This window comes from Octodon degus, unplaced genomic scaffold, assembly GCF_000260255.1.
Source record: "Octodon degus isolate 3935 unplaced genomic scaffold, OctDeg1.0 scaffold00147, whole genome shotgun sequence".
NCBI classification, from domain to species: Eukaryota; Metazoa; Chordata; class Mammalia; order Rodentia; family Octodontidae; genus Octodon; species Octodon degus.
The window spans coordinates 4,590,333-4,606,986 of NW_004524723.1; the positions used below are offsets into that span (position 1 = coordinate 4,590,333).

General features: G+C 38.1%; 1 protein-coding gene and 1 non-coding gene across 2 annotated transcripts in view; one reads left to right on the top strand and one right to left on the bottom strand.

Moving 5' to 3' along the window:
• The window catches only part of Hacd2 (3-hydroxyacyl-CoA dehydratase 2), a 111,995-nt gene that overhangs the window by 47,424 nt on the left and 47,917 nt on the right, over positions 1–16,654 (top strand). The window lies entirely within an intron of this gene.
• On the bottom strand, positions 5,331–5,439 carry LOC111812878. The gene has a single exon (XR_002818252.1). It is a non-coding gene; the product is annotated as a U6 spliceosomal RNA (small nuclear RNA).

The following is a 16,654-nucleotide window of genomic DNA, read 5'->3' on the forward strand; positions in this document are numbered from 1 at the left end:
CTGTGGTCAGATAATGTGCATGGGATAATTTCTGTTTTCTTGCATATACTTAAGCATGACCTATGGACCAGTATGTGGTCTATTTTAGAAAATTGGTCCTTTATTTTTCTTGCACCAGAAAAAGTATGTAGTATTTAAATGTAAATATCTGATGGATTTCACTTAAGAGTAAGGGCTCAAGGTACGTCTATTTAACTAAAAATGTCTTAAGCTTATTTCCTTATGGCAGAGTAGTACTCCACTATATTTAAAAAAAATTCTTTATTATTCATCAGCTGATGGACATTTGGGTTGTTCCCAAGATTTAGCTATTATAAGGGCTGACGGTATAGTTCAGTGAATTAAGTGCTTGCTTAGGTAAGCACAGGGGCCAGGGTTCGATCCCTGACACTGCATGCTGCCCTGGCCCCGCCCCTGGGTGTGCTGAGTGAGCGATAGAGTCTGGGCATGCTGGCGCACACCTGTAATCCCAGTGCCAGTGAGGCACAAATCAGGAGGATCGCTATGAGTCCCAGCTGCATAGTGAGACCCAGCACAAAAAAAAAAAAAAAAAAAAGATTTAGCTGTTACAGACTGCTGCTATAAGCTTGGGTGTGCATGTATTTTTGCAGTATGATGCTTTAAAATCTTTCAGGAAGATACCAAGAAGGGGAATAGCTGGGTTGAATGGAACCTCAGGTCCTATTGTTTTGAGGAATCTCTGCACTGGTTTCTGTAATGTACAGTCTACACTCTCACCAGTCTACACCCTCACCAACAGGACAGATGAGATCCTTTTTCCCCACAGCTTCATCAGCATTTGTGTTTTTTGTTTTTTGTTTTTTTTTTAATTTATTTATTTTATTTGTGTGTGTGTGTGTGTGTGTGTGTGTGGCCAGCTCAGCCCACCAGGGGGCGGGGCTGGCTGGCATGTGGTGCTGGGGAATTGAACAGCGGTCCCTGTGCTTTGCTAAGCTTGTTCTAAGTAGGTGCTTTAGACCACTGAGCCATCTCACCAGCCCCCAGCATTTGTTACTGGTTGATTTCTTGATAATAACCATTTTTTCTGGGGTGAGATGGAATCTCAGCATTTTTTAAATTTGCATTTCTCGGACCAGTCAAATAGCTCAATGGATTAAAGCACCTGCTCAGACACAGGGACGGGGATTCAATCCACAGGCCTGCCATGCTGGCCCCGTCCCCAGGACACCCTGAGACAGTGATTGAGACTAGGCATGGTGGCACATGCCTGTAATCCCAGCACTTGAGAGGATGTAAACAGGAGGATCACTACGAGTCCTATCTACACATGGAGACCCTGTAGACCCTGTCCTAAAATACAAAAAAAAAATGCATTTATATTTGACATTTCTACCTCATCAGAGAAGTGTCTACTTCAGATGCCTGCTTTTGGACTGGGTCTTTAAATTGGAGGGGGAGTCTGATTTATTTCTCTTTATATATTCTAAATACTAGGCGTTTGTCAAAGGAATGGATGGCATATTTTTTTTCCCACACTGGAGTGTTTCTTCACGCTTGTTAGTGGTACCAGGGCTCAAACTTGAAACTTTGCGCTTGCCAGGCAGGCACTTATACAGCTAAGCTATATCCCCGGCTCTGCAAAAGCTTTTTAATAAGATGAGATCCAGGCTGGGGATATAGCTCAGTGACATAGCACCTGTCTGAGAAGATCAAGATCCTAACTTTGATTGCTGGTACCAAAAGGAACAAGGAAAAAAAAAAAAATAAGATCCGAGTTGTTGATTCTTTGTGGTAGTTCCTGTGCAATCAGGGTTTTTATTCATAAAACCTTCTTGCCTATAACAGTATCGTCAAGATTTCTACCTATTCTATCTTCCAATAGATTTAGAGTGTCTGTTTTAATATTTAGATCTTTGATCCATTTCAATTTTAGTTTAGTGTATGGTGAAAGATACCGGTCTAGTTTTAATCTTTGGCTTATAGAAAGTCGGTTTTCCAGCCCCATTCAGTAAAAAAGTTATCTTTCTTCCAATTAACATGTTTGGCTCCTTTGTCAAAGATAGGATGGTTGAGTACTTTGAAGTTGTTTCTGCATCTTCTCCTATGTTCCATTAATCTTCAGGTCTGTTTTTGTTGTTTTTTTATTCCCGCCAGTACCATACTATTTTTTTTCCTATCACAGTAGCTTTGTAATACAATTTCAAGTCAGGGATTATGATATATGTGCCTTGCCTTTGTGGCCTAGAATTGCTTTTGCTATTTGAGGTCTCTCTTCTGGTTCCAAATAAATTTTCTCAAATTCTGTGACATATGCTAGTGGTGTTTTGATTGGGATTTCATTAAATCTGTACAATAATTTTGAAAGTATGGCCATTTTCACTATATTGGCTCTTATGCAAGAACAAGGGATAGTTCCCCCCCCCCTTTTTTTTGTATATTTTAGGGAAAGGGTCTACAGGGTGTTCAGAGTCTCACTACTAGATCAGACTTGTAGTGATCGCCTGTTTACAACCTCCCAAGAGCTGGGATTACAGGCGCACGCCACCACGCCCAATCTCAATCGCTGTCTCAGTGCAACCCAGGGGCGGGGCCGGCGCGGCAGGCCCGGGAATCAAACCCCCAGCCCCTGCACCTGCTTGCAGGTACTTTAATCTGCTGAGCTATTTGGCCAACCCTAGCTTGCCATTTTTTGATAGCCTTTTTGCTCTCCTTTTTTATTGTATTGTAGTTTTCAACATACAGGTCTTTTGCTTCTTTGTTAGATTGATTCCTAGATATTTCTTTTCTTTTTGATGCTATAATGAAAGGTGTTATTTCCCTAATTTTACTCTCACTTTGTGTACAGAAATGCTATAGATTTTGAATATGGACTTTATATCCAGCTAGGCAACTGAATTTGTTTATTAAATTTATTAGTCTTGGACCAGCGAGATAGCTCAATAGTCTAAAGCACCTGCTTAGGCAAGCTTAGGCAAAGCACAGAGAACCAAGGTTCAATCCCCAGCACCTGTGCTGTGTCAGCCCTGCCCCCAGGGCAGACTGAGCCAGCCACAAAATAAAGTCTTTTGGTAGAGTTTTTGGGATCTACTATGCAGAGTATCAAGTCATATGTAAATAATGACAATTTAACTTCTTCCTTTCATATCCTTATTTTTTTTTTTTTTAATGTCTCTTGTCTAATTGCTCTGGCAAATGTTTCCAGAACTATATTGAGTAAGAGTGGTAATAGTGGACATCCTTGTCTTGTTCCTGATTTTAAATAGAAAGCTTTCAATTTTTGTCCATTTAGTATGATGTTAACTGTTGGTTTGTTATAAGTGGCTTTATCACATTGAAATAAAGACATCTATTCCAATGTTCTGTAGGATTTTTACCATAAATACATATTGGACTTTGTCAAATGTTGTTCTGCATATATTAAGATGATTATATGGTTTGTTCTTAGCTTTGTTAATATGGCATATTACATTTGTTGATTTGCATGTTGAACCATCCTTGCATTCCTGGAATGCATCCTACTTGATAATTTACTGCATTCTGTTTGCCAGTGTCTTGCTAAAGGTTGGCCTGTAGTTCTCTTTTTTGTTTTGTTATTTTTATTTGTTTTATTTTTATTTTAAAGAGTAAAAAACAAACAGTAACATACAACAATACGTATGGTACAGAATTTCAAAGCAAGAATAAAAAATTAATGATGGTTTTGCATTTTTTGTCAAATCTGTTTTGTTTGTTTGTTTTTGTTTTTTATGTATTTAGTACAGGGTCTCACTACACAGCACAGACTCATAGTGAACCTCGTGTTTTCAACCTCCCCAGTGCTAGGATTACAGGTGTGTGCCACCACTCCCAGTCTTGTTGGCTGGTTCAGCACAGGGTGCAGCATGTGGTACCAAGTATCGAACCCCAGTCCCTGGGCTATCTAAGCAGGCATTTAGTCCCTTAGCCTGCTGAGCTATCTCACTGGCCCATTATTGTCAAATCTGTTGCTCAGATTAACAAATATAGGTATGAAAATTGGTCAAATAATTAAACATTGTAATTTTCTTTTTTGGTTGAATCTTTCTCTGCTTATTTAGTAGGGTGATGTTTGGTTCCAGAAATAGATTTGGGAGTGTTGTTTCCTTTTCAACTTTATTAAAGAATTTAAAGGGCCAAGGATATAGTTCAGTGGTACAAGCACCTGCCTGGCAAGCGCAAGGTCCTGAGTTTGATTCCCAGTACCCAAAAAAAAAAAAAAGTTTGCAAAGTGGGAGCATTAGTAGCAACATTTCTTGTAGGATTTAACAGTGAGTCTGTCAAGGCTTGGACTTTTGCTTGTTCATAGATTTTTTATTACAAATTTGATTTATTTGATTGATACTGAGTTAATTAGAATTTTAATATCTTCTTGATTCGGTTTTGGTAGTTCAAATGTATCTAGGAATTTATCCATTGTTTACTATCCTATTAGAATTCAGGTTCTTGAAGTAGATATTGATGAGTGTATGAATTCTGAAGGATCTGTTGTGATTTCACCCTTTTCATTCCTAATTACACAAATTTGAGTCTTTATTTTTTGATAAATTTGGCTATGGGTTTGTCCATTTTATTTAATTTTATAAAAAACCAACCTGATTCATTGATTCTTTGTATTTTTTGTCTCACATTTACTGTCTAATTTCATCTTGACCTATTTGGAGTTTTGTATGTCTTACTACATCAAATTGTTTTTCCCTGCTTGGGAAGTTTTTTGCCCACTCTTTGCGAACAGGTTTTGTTGTTTTTTTTTTGTTTGTTTGTTTTGTTTTTTTGTCATTTGTACTATCTACTGCTTTTTCATTGATTATAGTCGATCTTAAATTATTCTTCTTTGTGTTATCTAACAGCTGTTGGATTTTTTTCATGGTGCTTTACTATTTTAAGAAATCTTCCTTTTCATGATCACTGTGATCCTGCCTTCTGTAGTTGATATTCTGTCTCCACATTGACTCACTCTGCTGTGTATACTTTTAATGGGATTTTAATCACCTGGATATCTTGTGAATATGTTTCATGGAGTCTATTGTTTCTTATGTTGGGCATTTAGTTTCCATCATTTTCCTAAGCTCCTCTATTTTTTTAAATCAGATTTTTGGAGTACATTTTAGATACACATAATGATTATATTCATCATAGAGAATTTATACCTATATATGGTATAACTTCATTTTTTCCCTTTCCTCTCCCTTTCAATACTTTCTCCCCTCTCCATTTAAAAGCTTATTTTCACTTTTTCCTTCTTTTTTCTTTTTCTTTTTTACTTTTGTTTCCTTTCTCCCTCTACCCTCCTATTTTCTGTTCCTCATTTGAACATTTTCTTCCTATTTCACAATACCTATTCAGTTTCTCACAAAAATATGGAGCATTTCATGAGTTTGCATGTCCTCCCTGCACAGGGACCATGCTAATCTTCTCTATATTGTTCTAGTTTTTTAGTATATGTGCTGCTGAAGCAAGCACTCCTCCATTTCTTTTTATCTGTATCTGCTCTAGAGTCACTAACCATGTCTTTCTTTATGATCACCAGCTCTGTACTTATCTGAGAAATTATTTCTGATTTGATTTTTTTCTAGAGCCACACTCACCTGCTTTGTTACTTTCACTGTTACCACTTCAGAAGTCCAGGTGGGTGACATTTTGAATTGTTCCACCTCATTGTTCCTTAGGTTTGCCTTTCATGACTTGGAAGTGTGCTGTTACATCTTGCTTACAAATCTTCTCTTTTTTTTTTTTTTTTTTTTTTTAAGTTTAATTCCTAGTTTGATGCTTATAAAGGCTTATGGTAAGGAGCTTTATTGCTAGTATTTAGAACCCTGAGGAAATGACTGCTGCTTCAAGGTATCTTCTAGGTATAGCTGGCTTTTGCATTTTGAGTCTATTGCAAGATCCTACATCTTCACTTTGTTGGGGATGAGAAGTTGCTGCCTGTTTGGCCTAACTTTGGCTCTTTGGCTCTATCCTACAGTATTATTTATAAACTTTGATAATTGCAGTCTTGGCATACTAGGAAAAACAAATGATTAAAACAATTGCGTCACGTTGGCCAGAGTTTTACAGTCAGCAATAACAATGTTGTCAAACAGCCTAAAGATGATACAGTAGTAATTACTAATTTATTACCTTTAACTGTATGAACTAGATTTGTGGTTATATAATATCTAAAATGAACCAGAAAATATATGGTAATTTTGCCCTTGGGAGAAAATTTCAAAGGGATTAGGGGGAAAAATAAGAGAAATGGAAAACAAGGTGAAGATTAGAAGCAAGGCTGGAGGACGAAGGAAGATTACACAAACTTTCGGACCCTGGTGAAAAAGGCAGGAGAGGAAAGAGAAGAAAGAAATAAAAACAAGAACAGAACAACAAAAACTAGAAACAATGTTTGCACTCATAAAAATAAGAACAAAAAAAGAGAGGGAAAAAGAAGAAAATAAGAAAATGTCCACTTCAGGGTGTGTCTGCTGTCACTAGTAGACCAAGTTGGGACTGATTTGTTGAGGCTGCAACGCCTCCTGCTGGCTTGAACTTGATTCCTTGACCTCCTATCTTCTTTTTTAATCTTTTATTTATTTTTTATTCATTTTAATGAGAAAAAAAGATAAGATAGCAATGGAACAGTTTCAAAACAGGTTAGTAGGACTGTTACAATAATACATTGCATATTGTTGTCTTTGTAGTATTCAGAGGGCAAGATGCAGACATGATAGCTTGTCTAAACACAATTAGTACAAACATTTTATTCTCAGTGAGCTAAGGGAAAGTAGCTCTATATCTATCCTGACTCTCTTGTGTATACATACATATGTTTTTCCCTCCTTTTTTTCACAACAAAACAGTCCTTTATTTACACTTTTGTGAAGTTAGTAACACATGATACTAGGTTGCCTAGCAACTAATAGCTAACCTTAACCAGACAGGATGTTCATCTCAGGAGTGAGGTAGCTTGTTCACTTTAGGCACTGGGCCAAGTCCCACTTACACATATTTGATCAATTTCCTAGCTTCGTGGCTCCCCAACATATTCCCCCTTTTTTATTTTGTTTTGTCAGAGATGAGTGTTCCACTGCAGTTAGAGAAGCTGTAATTGGAGAAGTCTTTAAAAGACCTTTTCATACCTGAATCCAGTCTACAAGGTGCTGCACATGGTTTTAGAGTAAATCCTGAGGGGATTTGACTGATCTTGTCAGATACAAAAGTTCCATTTTTAGTTATATAGGTCTTGCTTTGACTTGGTCTTAACCATCCAGCAAAAAAGTGTAACCACAAGGTATGAAAAGTAATGCCATATTAATATGCTGAGCTGTAAAAGGCTCAACTCAACAACTTCTGACAATTGCTAGCTCTGCTGATAACCCACTACTATTATGGACTATTGAACTATATTGGGTTACTTTGCTGAATTCAAGTACCTACAATTTTTAGACTACCTCCTGCCTTCTTGAACTCTGACCCCACCTTACCCTGACACTAGGAGCTGATAGACTGAGCCAGTCTGCAGCTGCTGTCAGTTCCAAGTTCAGTTGTCCCCTCTCCATGGTAGCTACCAGTCAATTGCCCTCTATAGGTGATGTCTGAGCCCAAATAACTCACCAAGCACTGCAGTCCACTGCCTCCACTATTCCATTCCACTGTGTGTTTCTCCATGGAGGCCTCAGAGGTCATCACTAGTCACCATGTGCCTACAGGTTCAGGCTGCCCCTCCCACACAGTGAGTCCAGGTTCAGGGAGAAAGTGCCGCCTGCCTCCTCTTTCTTTGTTGAAGTCTGTCTCTTCTCTCTCCTGTGCTTCAATTTTTACTTCAGATCATTGCCTGGGCCACAGGGAATTATTTCCTTCTTTTACTTTTTCACATTGCTATATTCTAGTATCTGGACTCCAAATCTCATGAAGGCGGTTTCTCTGCTGCTCACCACTCCAGCATCTTCCGCCATTTGAACTCCTAAAAAGTAAACATGAGTTAATATTTGATTTTTCAGTATTCATAGCTGAAAAATTTTAAGTGACATTCTAAGTTTGACATTAATGAAACTTCTCTGATTTTATCTGTAACAAGAAATAAAAGCTTTTGCTCTGACCTTATGTTTTCCTTATTTCTCCCTGTTGCCATTTATTTTGGAGGAATCACAACTGAAATATTACCAGAATAATAGCAGGTGATTGATGTATAATTTTTTTTTTAACAATGACCATTTACAGTTCTGTGTGGGTTGGGTCTTTTTGTACCTGAACACTCATTTGCCTATCATTTTCAAGCTGCAGATATATTCCACCTCTCTAGTTAAAATTAGCAGAGGAATTGTTAGATTCAGATTATAATTGCTCTTTCTCTTCACTTTCCCAGCCTCTTCAGTACTTTGACAAGCTTCACTCCTCCTGCAAGCAGTGTTTTCACTGTGTGCCTTTTATGTGCTGTTGACAGGCTCATTCCATGTTCTGCTGGCCTCCTACTCAGTGAACCACCCCGCCTCACCCCACCTTGGTACAGGGAAGGGGGAAAGAGCTGGCAGAGTCACTCTGCTTTTCACATTTACTGTGGGAACAGCCCTTGGTCGACCCTGTCTTTTCTCCTTGGATCTCTTTCCTGTAGAGCCAAGTTACCCATAAATGGTTCTCAGTGCAATGATTATGGGCTCAAGATTCAAATAGGCAGGTTTTCCTACAAGTATGGATAACAGAAAGAGAGAAAATACTATGTTTTCCACTGAAATGCCACTTTATCATTATTTATTAGACAAATAAATACAACAATGAATCAGTGAAAAAGAAAAGTGATTCTCAATTCTGCCTTTTCAGTTGACATTTTTAGTTTTTGTGTTGCCTTCTAGATCTGGTGTATCTGCTTTGCATTGTCTGTTTTGTTGTAGAGTGGCTATGTTCTGAACTCTCAGGGATTTTTGTTTTTTGTTTTTCATTTATATATTTGGTACAGGGTCTCACTACGAAACTCAGACTCATAGTGATCCTCCTGTATTCCGCCTCCCCAGAGCTGGGATTACAGGCTTGGGCCACCATGCCCAGACTCTTTCACTGGCTCAGCACATCCTGGGAGCAGGACTGGTGCTGCATGTGGGACTATGAGGTTGTCAAAGCAGGAGCTTAGTCTGCTGAGCTATCTCACTGGCCCAGGGTTTGTTTGTTTGTTTTTTTTAATTCAACCATTTTTCCAATTTGTTAGTTTCTATAGTGATAACCAGATGAGCTTATTTTTTCAATAAGTGACTCATTTACATGGTCTGAAATTCAAAAATGAAAAGGAGAAGACAGTGGGAAATGAGCCTCACTCCCATCTCAGCCTGTCAGTGCCCTTCCCTTATTTCTTTTAACAAAACAGCCTTTTCTTCTTCTTGTTCCTCCCCCTCCTCCTCTTTTTCCTCCTCTTTCTCTTCCTCCTCCTCCTCTTCTTCCTCCTCCTCTACTTCCTTCTCCTCCTTCTCTTTTTTTTTATTTTTTTAATTAGTTTATTTTTTACCTTCTCTTCTTCTTCATCATCATTTTGTTATCAGTTTATAGAGCAATGTGTTGGTTTCCCATCCAACTACTATGCAAACCAGCTTTGCTCAGCTTCTGAGATCAGATAAGATTAGACACATTCAAGGTGGTATAATTGGGAAAAAAAAAAAGAAAAGAAAAGAAAAATGTATTGGCTTCCTGGAATCCTCCAAAGAAGACCAGTGAAATTGGGCATGGTGGCACACAACTGAAATCCCAATACTGGGCAGGCTGAGGCAGGAGGATCCCGAATTCTAGGCCAGCCTAGAGTATGTAGAGAATTTAAAGCTAACATATATTACATAGTGACACCCTGTCTCCAAAAAAAAAAAACCAATGAAAGTTTGAGTTATTTTTCCAAGTAAAGTGCATTTTATTATTTTTAAAACTTGAGAGTTTAGTTTTAAATTAGGCATCAACACCTCTCATCATTGTGACATCTATCACTATGTCAAACTAGCTTCAACTAGTAATATTTAATTAAATACAAAAGAAAAAGCTTTTAATTTTGAGGAAGAAAAATCTGGTTCTAAGAACAGTGAACAGTAGTCTATAATTTAAAACAAAATGAAGGCTAGTGTTCATGTTTCTTTATATACCTTTCTCCTCAAACAGAACCAGGAATGTACATTTTCTAACTCAGGCAGACCCTACCATTGACTGACAACACACACACACACACACACACGCATACTCCTCTCTCTCTCTCCCTAAACAGCGCACACACACACACACACCCCTCTCTCCCTAAACAGCAAAACTCGGAGCATGTCAAAGGGACAGTGAGATTTTTGCATGGATTTTAATATATTGGATGTGCTTCAGTCTATAGTAGCTCTTTGTTTTGATGCTTGAATTGGCCCATCTTTGGGCAGTGGGAACATTTCTGTATTTCTTTGAGTCCTTTTCTAAAGTCTCCAGGTATTTTTAATTTTTTGCTGTTGTTGTTTTTGTTTTTTGTTTCTGGTGTGACAAGATGTTTCAGGCTCATCTTGCCTTGTTGATACTTCTAGGTTAGTACAGACTACCTCATGACTTACATGTATCATCTTATATTTAATGGGGAACTTTTAGATTTTCTTTCTTTTTAATGTATTATCCTTTTTTTTTTTTTTTTTTTTTTTTGGTCTTTTTGAGACAGTGTCTTGCTGTGCAGTTCAGACTGGCCTTGAACTCACTTTGTAGTCCAGATGGCCTCAAAGTCGTAGCAGTCCACCTGCCTCACCCTCCAAGTACCAGGATTAAGGCATGTACCACCATGCCTGGCTACAATTTTTTTAGCCAGTATCTCTGTTCATCTTTTTTTTTTTTTAGTCTTGGTTTATGTTTTTACTATCTGTTTATTGAGAAACTTTTTTTTTGTTTTTTTCTCCGAATGCCTTGAGGGCAGGTTTGGCTGGCTTGAGTTGTGGGGATCGAACCACAGCAACCTGAGCCTGACTGCTTTGTTGAAGCAGCCACTTAAAGAACTGAGCTAAGGGGCAGGCCCCCAAGAACAATTTTTATTTACACCTTGAACATGCCTGTTCATATGAAATTACCAATTCTAAGCACGTGGATATTCTCATTACTTAAAATATTGCCAGGTTCAATTGCCAAAATATTGTGTGTTCTTGAAAAATATGAGTAGCTCGATATAATATCAAGATTTTAGATGTTAAAATTCCTTTTTAGTATAAAGTTAGTCATATAAAATTATAGGTATTATTTGCTTTTTTGCTAACTGAAAAATTGAATATAATTATGCTTATTACTTATGTTCATTTCTATGCCTTTTCTTAGAATCTATTGTTTGAAAATTTAAACAATTTGTATTCTTTATATACTTTAAGCATTAATCTATTGTTATACTGGTGGCAAACATTTTACATCGTGAACTTGGTTGAAAATATTTTAATTGTATTTGAAACTAATAACTAGCTTCCTCTGAAGTTGGTTGCACAATTTTATTTTATTTTATTATTCTTTTTTCACAATTTTAAACATGAATGTAATGTGTTGCACTTACCTATCTAGGCAAGTCATTGTATCTTCTTTATACACCCCACACCCAGCACATGTTGAATTTAACTTGGATGCTTTACAGCTGTAACAACCAGGATTTTCTCAGCTAGTACCCCTTGCAGTTCCTTGCTCTTTGAAGTAAAGGTCTTTCCAGGGATGTTTTCCTCTCACAAGCTTGTAGTAAACACAACTTGTCAGGCTTCCCTGCCTGCTCACGTGGTTTGGAGGAACTCCGCAGAAAGAACATTGCCAATAGAAGTGTATTTCTTGATTTACTTAAGTGGAAACCTTTGGTTGTTGGATTTTTTTCAAGCCAAAAGGAGATAATTCTACTCTTTCAACCATTAGATCCTGTGTTATTTCTAGTATGTGACCATTTATTTTATTTCATTTGCATTTTTAAAATTTTATTTATTTATTTTTGCAAAACTGGGGATTGAATTCAGGACCCTGTGCTTGCCAGGCAAGTGCTTATTCTACTGAGCCATCTCCCTGGCTCTGTTCTTTCCTTTTGAGCAGTTTCTTTTCCTTTCACAGTATCTGTTGTGTATTTTGGAACTTACTTACTCTTCAGTTTATTTTCTTTTTCTTTTCTTTTTTTAAAAAATGTATTTAGTATAGGGTCTCACTATACAGATCAGACTCGTAGTGATCCTCCTGTTTTCAGCCTCCCAAGTGCTGGGATTATAGGCGCACCACTGTGCCCAGTCTCAATCACTGTCTCAACCTGGGCTGGCATGCCAGGGATTGAACCTTGGCTCCTGCATTCTGCCTAAACAGGTGCTTTAATCTGCTGAGCCATCTGGCCAGCCCTACTCTTCAGTTTCTTACACTAGGGAGACAACATATTTACACATCTGAATCTGGTTTATCTCACTTACGAGTATGTTCTCTAGTTGCATCCATTTTCATATAAAAATACCACATTTTTTTTTATCCATTGCTTTGTTGGAGGTTCATCATTTTTGAAAAGCGTTACATGAAAGGATTTTCAGGAATATATTGAAACAAAATTTAATAAGTTTTAAAAGAGTCTAATTTTTATCTAGTATTAAATACTTACAGGTTATTGTAAATTAGCTGAAAGTAGCAATTTTTCATGTCTGTATCTTGTAATATGAGCAACTATTTTGAAGATAACAACATGCAATGTCATAACCATTGTTACTGTGTTATAATATTGTTTTGAAATATTATACCATTGTTTTTATTGTTTACTTCTTTAAATAAAAAATGTAAAAGCTTATTATAAAGCTAAAAAATTAAACAATTTATATCATACCTCAACTATCATCTTTGTTTAGTCCTGAAAATTTTACTAACTTTTTTAGAAGCAGTAATGATTTGGCCTTGCTGGTGAAATATATATATACAAAGCATCCATATTTCAGAAATACAAGTAACAGTTTGGTCTAACATACATGGGGTTTGCTCACAATAAAAATAATTGGCTGAGGGAGCCGGGGAGATAGCTCAGTAGAGTAAGTGCTTGTCTGGCAAGCACAAGGGCCTGAATTCAATCTCTGGTTCTGCAAAAAAATAAAAATAAATAAATAAAATAATTGGCTGGAAGTCTGCTGTTGTAATGCTAATTCTAATACAGACTTGAACAGGATGACATGACTTATCATTGATTCACTTTGTTCTCTTAGAGAACAATGTCTAATACTCTAAAGCTTTCATCTTTTTTAAAACGTGACACCTTGTTATGTTATCTTCAGAAAAGTTGGATGTATGTGTCAGGTATTTCATGTTCATGTTTTGATCTCATTCAGAGGTGAAACTTTAGATTTTGAGGCTCCTGAAGTAAACAAGCAAGTGAAAAGCCTCTGGCTAGTTGATGAAGCCCCATAAAGCTCATTTCCTTCATAGGCTGCTGAGCCCTCTCATGAAAGCAGTTTACTGGGGGTTTTATATATAAGAACCTTTTAAAACGACGAATAAGGTGCTAGCAGCAGGCACTTTAACAACTGGCCACCTGAAACAGAGAAAACGGTTAAGGAATGTCTAGTAATCTACAGACTGGCAGGATTTAAAGTTCCAGCACTCTGGGAGGCTGAGACAAGGAGATTACATGTTTGAGCCCAACCTGGGCAATTTAGTAACTTAATAACACCTTGTCTCAAAATAATGAAAAAAAAAAAAAAAACAGGGATGTAGCTCAGTATGAAGCTGTGTCAGTTACACAGCTGGATTATTTTCTCATATTGATTGTAAAATATTTCAGAGCCATTTGTGGACCACCTCCAACAAGGGCCCAGGTCCTCCCTGTGTGCATGTAAGCATCAGTTTTTCCCATGATTACATGGTATTTTTCTTACCCTTGTCTTCCCTAAGACACCTTACTTCCTTATATTTTGATCATGAATTGTAAGTACGTTTCCATTTTTTGTTTATAAGTTTCTCTAAAGAAAAATGAGGTATCCACTTCCACGCAGACTTGAAAATAAAGAAAGAGAGCCTGTTATAAATGTCAAACACCTTTGAGACCTTCTTTTTATAAGAGACTTCTGCTAAAATTTTCATGGAAAATCAGTATTTCAAGATGAATTGTGGCGGGGGCCTGGCCGTAGCTCAGGCCTTTAAGTGGCTGCTTCCACAAGATGAATTGTGGGCCAGCGAGATAGCTAAGCGGACTAAGCACCTGATTAGGCAAGAGCAGGGACCTGGGGTTCGGATCCCAGGTACTGCATGCCTCGCTGGCCCCGCCCCAGGCAAGCGGGCCATCAGGTCTGGACATGGTGGTGCACACCTGTAATCGCAGCGCTGGGGAGGCTGAAAACAGGAGACTCACTACAAGTCTGAGCCTCTTAGTGAGACCCTATACCAAATACACTTAATAAAATAAAAAATAAAAAGATGGATGTGTGTGTCCTGTGGGTATGTTTCCTAAAGCAGAATTATGTGGAGCTAAAACTCCCATGGGAAAACATACTTCACGTTGTTCTTCCATCACAGTGCAGCTTGGGATCAGTTACAGAAGTCCAGATTTCCCAACAGTGCGAAAATGTGCATTTTCTTTTTATACACCACACAGAGTCATCCACTCACATTCAGGGGCTATGATATATAAAAATTATGTTACCTTTGAATAGTAGAAGCACAGTGTGGTGAGAATCCAAGGGCTTGAGGCCACCAATTCCTCCAGTGCACACTTGCTTATCATGAAATGCTGAATGGAGTTGCCATGCTGCTGTTTTTCTACTTCATTTTCATATGCTTGACTTTTGAGTAAATTGACTATTCTTAGGATGTCATTAAGTTAGACCACATTATACATCTTTGAGGAATGCATGCCTCTGGTATTGTTTAAGTGACATTTATCAGTTAAAAGAAAGAGATTTAATTTTATGATACATTTATGACCAGTGGTGTCACATGAAGTAATCATTATGCTTGCTTTCTTGTGTCTCCTTTTATATTAACTTCAATTTCATAGAAATTAAGTTTGCACTTAGTAACATTACCTTTTTAGTGCCAAGAAAATGTTATACCCTTTACAGTTGAGTTCATATTTTGCAAATGCCAAACCCAAATAAATTCAAGGGCATATCATGCCATAGTTTTGCTGTTGATTTTAATTTAAAACAAATTCCTGTTGTCAAGAGCCTTGAACTATATTGAATAGTGATTTCTGGGGGTAATGGGCACTGCAGAAGGCTTGGCTACCTTTCTGTGTTCTGGGTAAGAAGATCAGAGTTGCCCTCTGCCCATCCTTCTGGAAAAGCTGGCCATTATATTCTTTGAGTACCAGCAGAGTCTAAATCCAGCCAGGCGTGGTGGCACATGCCTGTAATCGTAGTGCTCAGGAGGCTGAGGCATGAAGATTGTTGAAAGTTTGAGACCAGCCCGCCTACAAATGAGCTCAAGGCCAGCCTGAACTGCATAGGGAGACCCTATCTGAAAAAGACGAAAACAAAACAAACCCAAAAAAGGAAACAAAAAACAGAATCTAAATCTGTTCTGCCATCCATCTTATACTCCCACCCTTTCTTCATGTAGGCCAGAAACACTGTCCCTGAGATGTATTTGTATCTTCACAGGAAGTATTGCAGAAAGTCTGATGTTAAGATTGAAATTGGTGCAGAATCAGACATTGTGCTTGGTCTGAGCCCAAAGGCTAAGAAGCAATGGTACAGAATCAGAATTGTCTTTTTCTTGGTATTAAATGTTTAATTTCTTGTTAAGAATCATTTTTTGCTGGGGATGGTGGCACAGGCCTATAAGGCCAGCACTTGATAGGCAGGGGCAGAAGGACAATGTGAATTTAAGGCCATTCTCAGCTACATAGTGGATTCAAGGCCATCTTGAACTACATACCAAAAAAATAATGATTTTTTTTTTTTCAATTTTGAAATTTTAACTCATGCTCTTTTTAAGGAGTAGAGTAGTGTGGAAAAATGCAAAGAGTTAAGTTTAAAATCATTCTAGGATTGGGGATGTAACTCAGTGGTAAAAGCATTTGTCTAGCAAGCACAGGCCCTGGGTTTTGTCTGTAGTGCTGCAAAAAAGTTCCAAATCATTCTCAGTTGTACCAGCAGAACAAATCTTCAGGGAAACATCATTGCAGAAGAAAACATAGATTGGAGGAAGACTCAAGATGGATATCTTAATCTTGGTTTGTTTTGTTTTTGTATTTAGTACAGAGTCTACAGGGTCTCACTACATAGATTGAACTCGTAGTGATTCTTCTGTTTTCAGCCTCCCAAGCCCTGGGAATACAGGTATGCGCCACCACACCCAGGCTCAGTTGTCTACTTAGTGCGCCGGGGAGGGTGGGGCACTGTCCCTGTGTCTGCCTAAGCAGGTGCTTTAATCCACTGAGCTATCTGTCTGGACCTAAGATGGGTATCTTAAACTGCATGAGAAACATATGCTTTTTTGTGTGTGTATTTTAGGGAAGGATCTACAGGGTGTTCAGGGTCTCACTACTAGATTGGATTTGTAGTGATCCACCTGATTATAGCCTCCCAAGAGCTGGGATTACAGATGCGTGCCACTGCCCCCCCCCCAGTCTTTATTGCCCTCTCAGTGTGCCCCTGGGGTAGAGTCAGCATGGCAGGCCCAGGGATCAAACCCCTATCCCCTGCACCTGCTTGCAGGTGCTTTAATCTGCTGAGCTACTTGACTGGCCGTAATACATGCTTCTCATTTAAAAAATTGAGCTAGGGGCTGGAGAGAT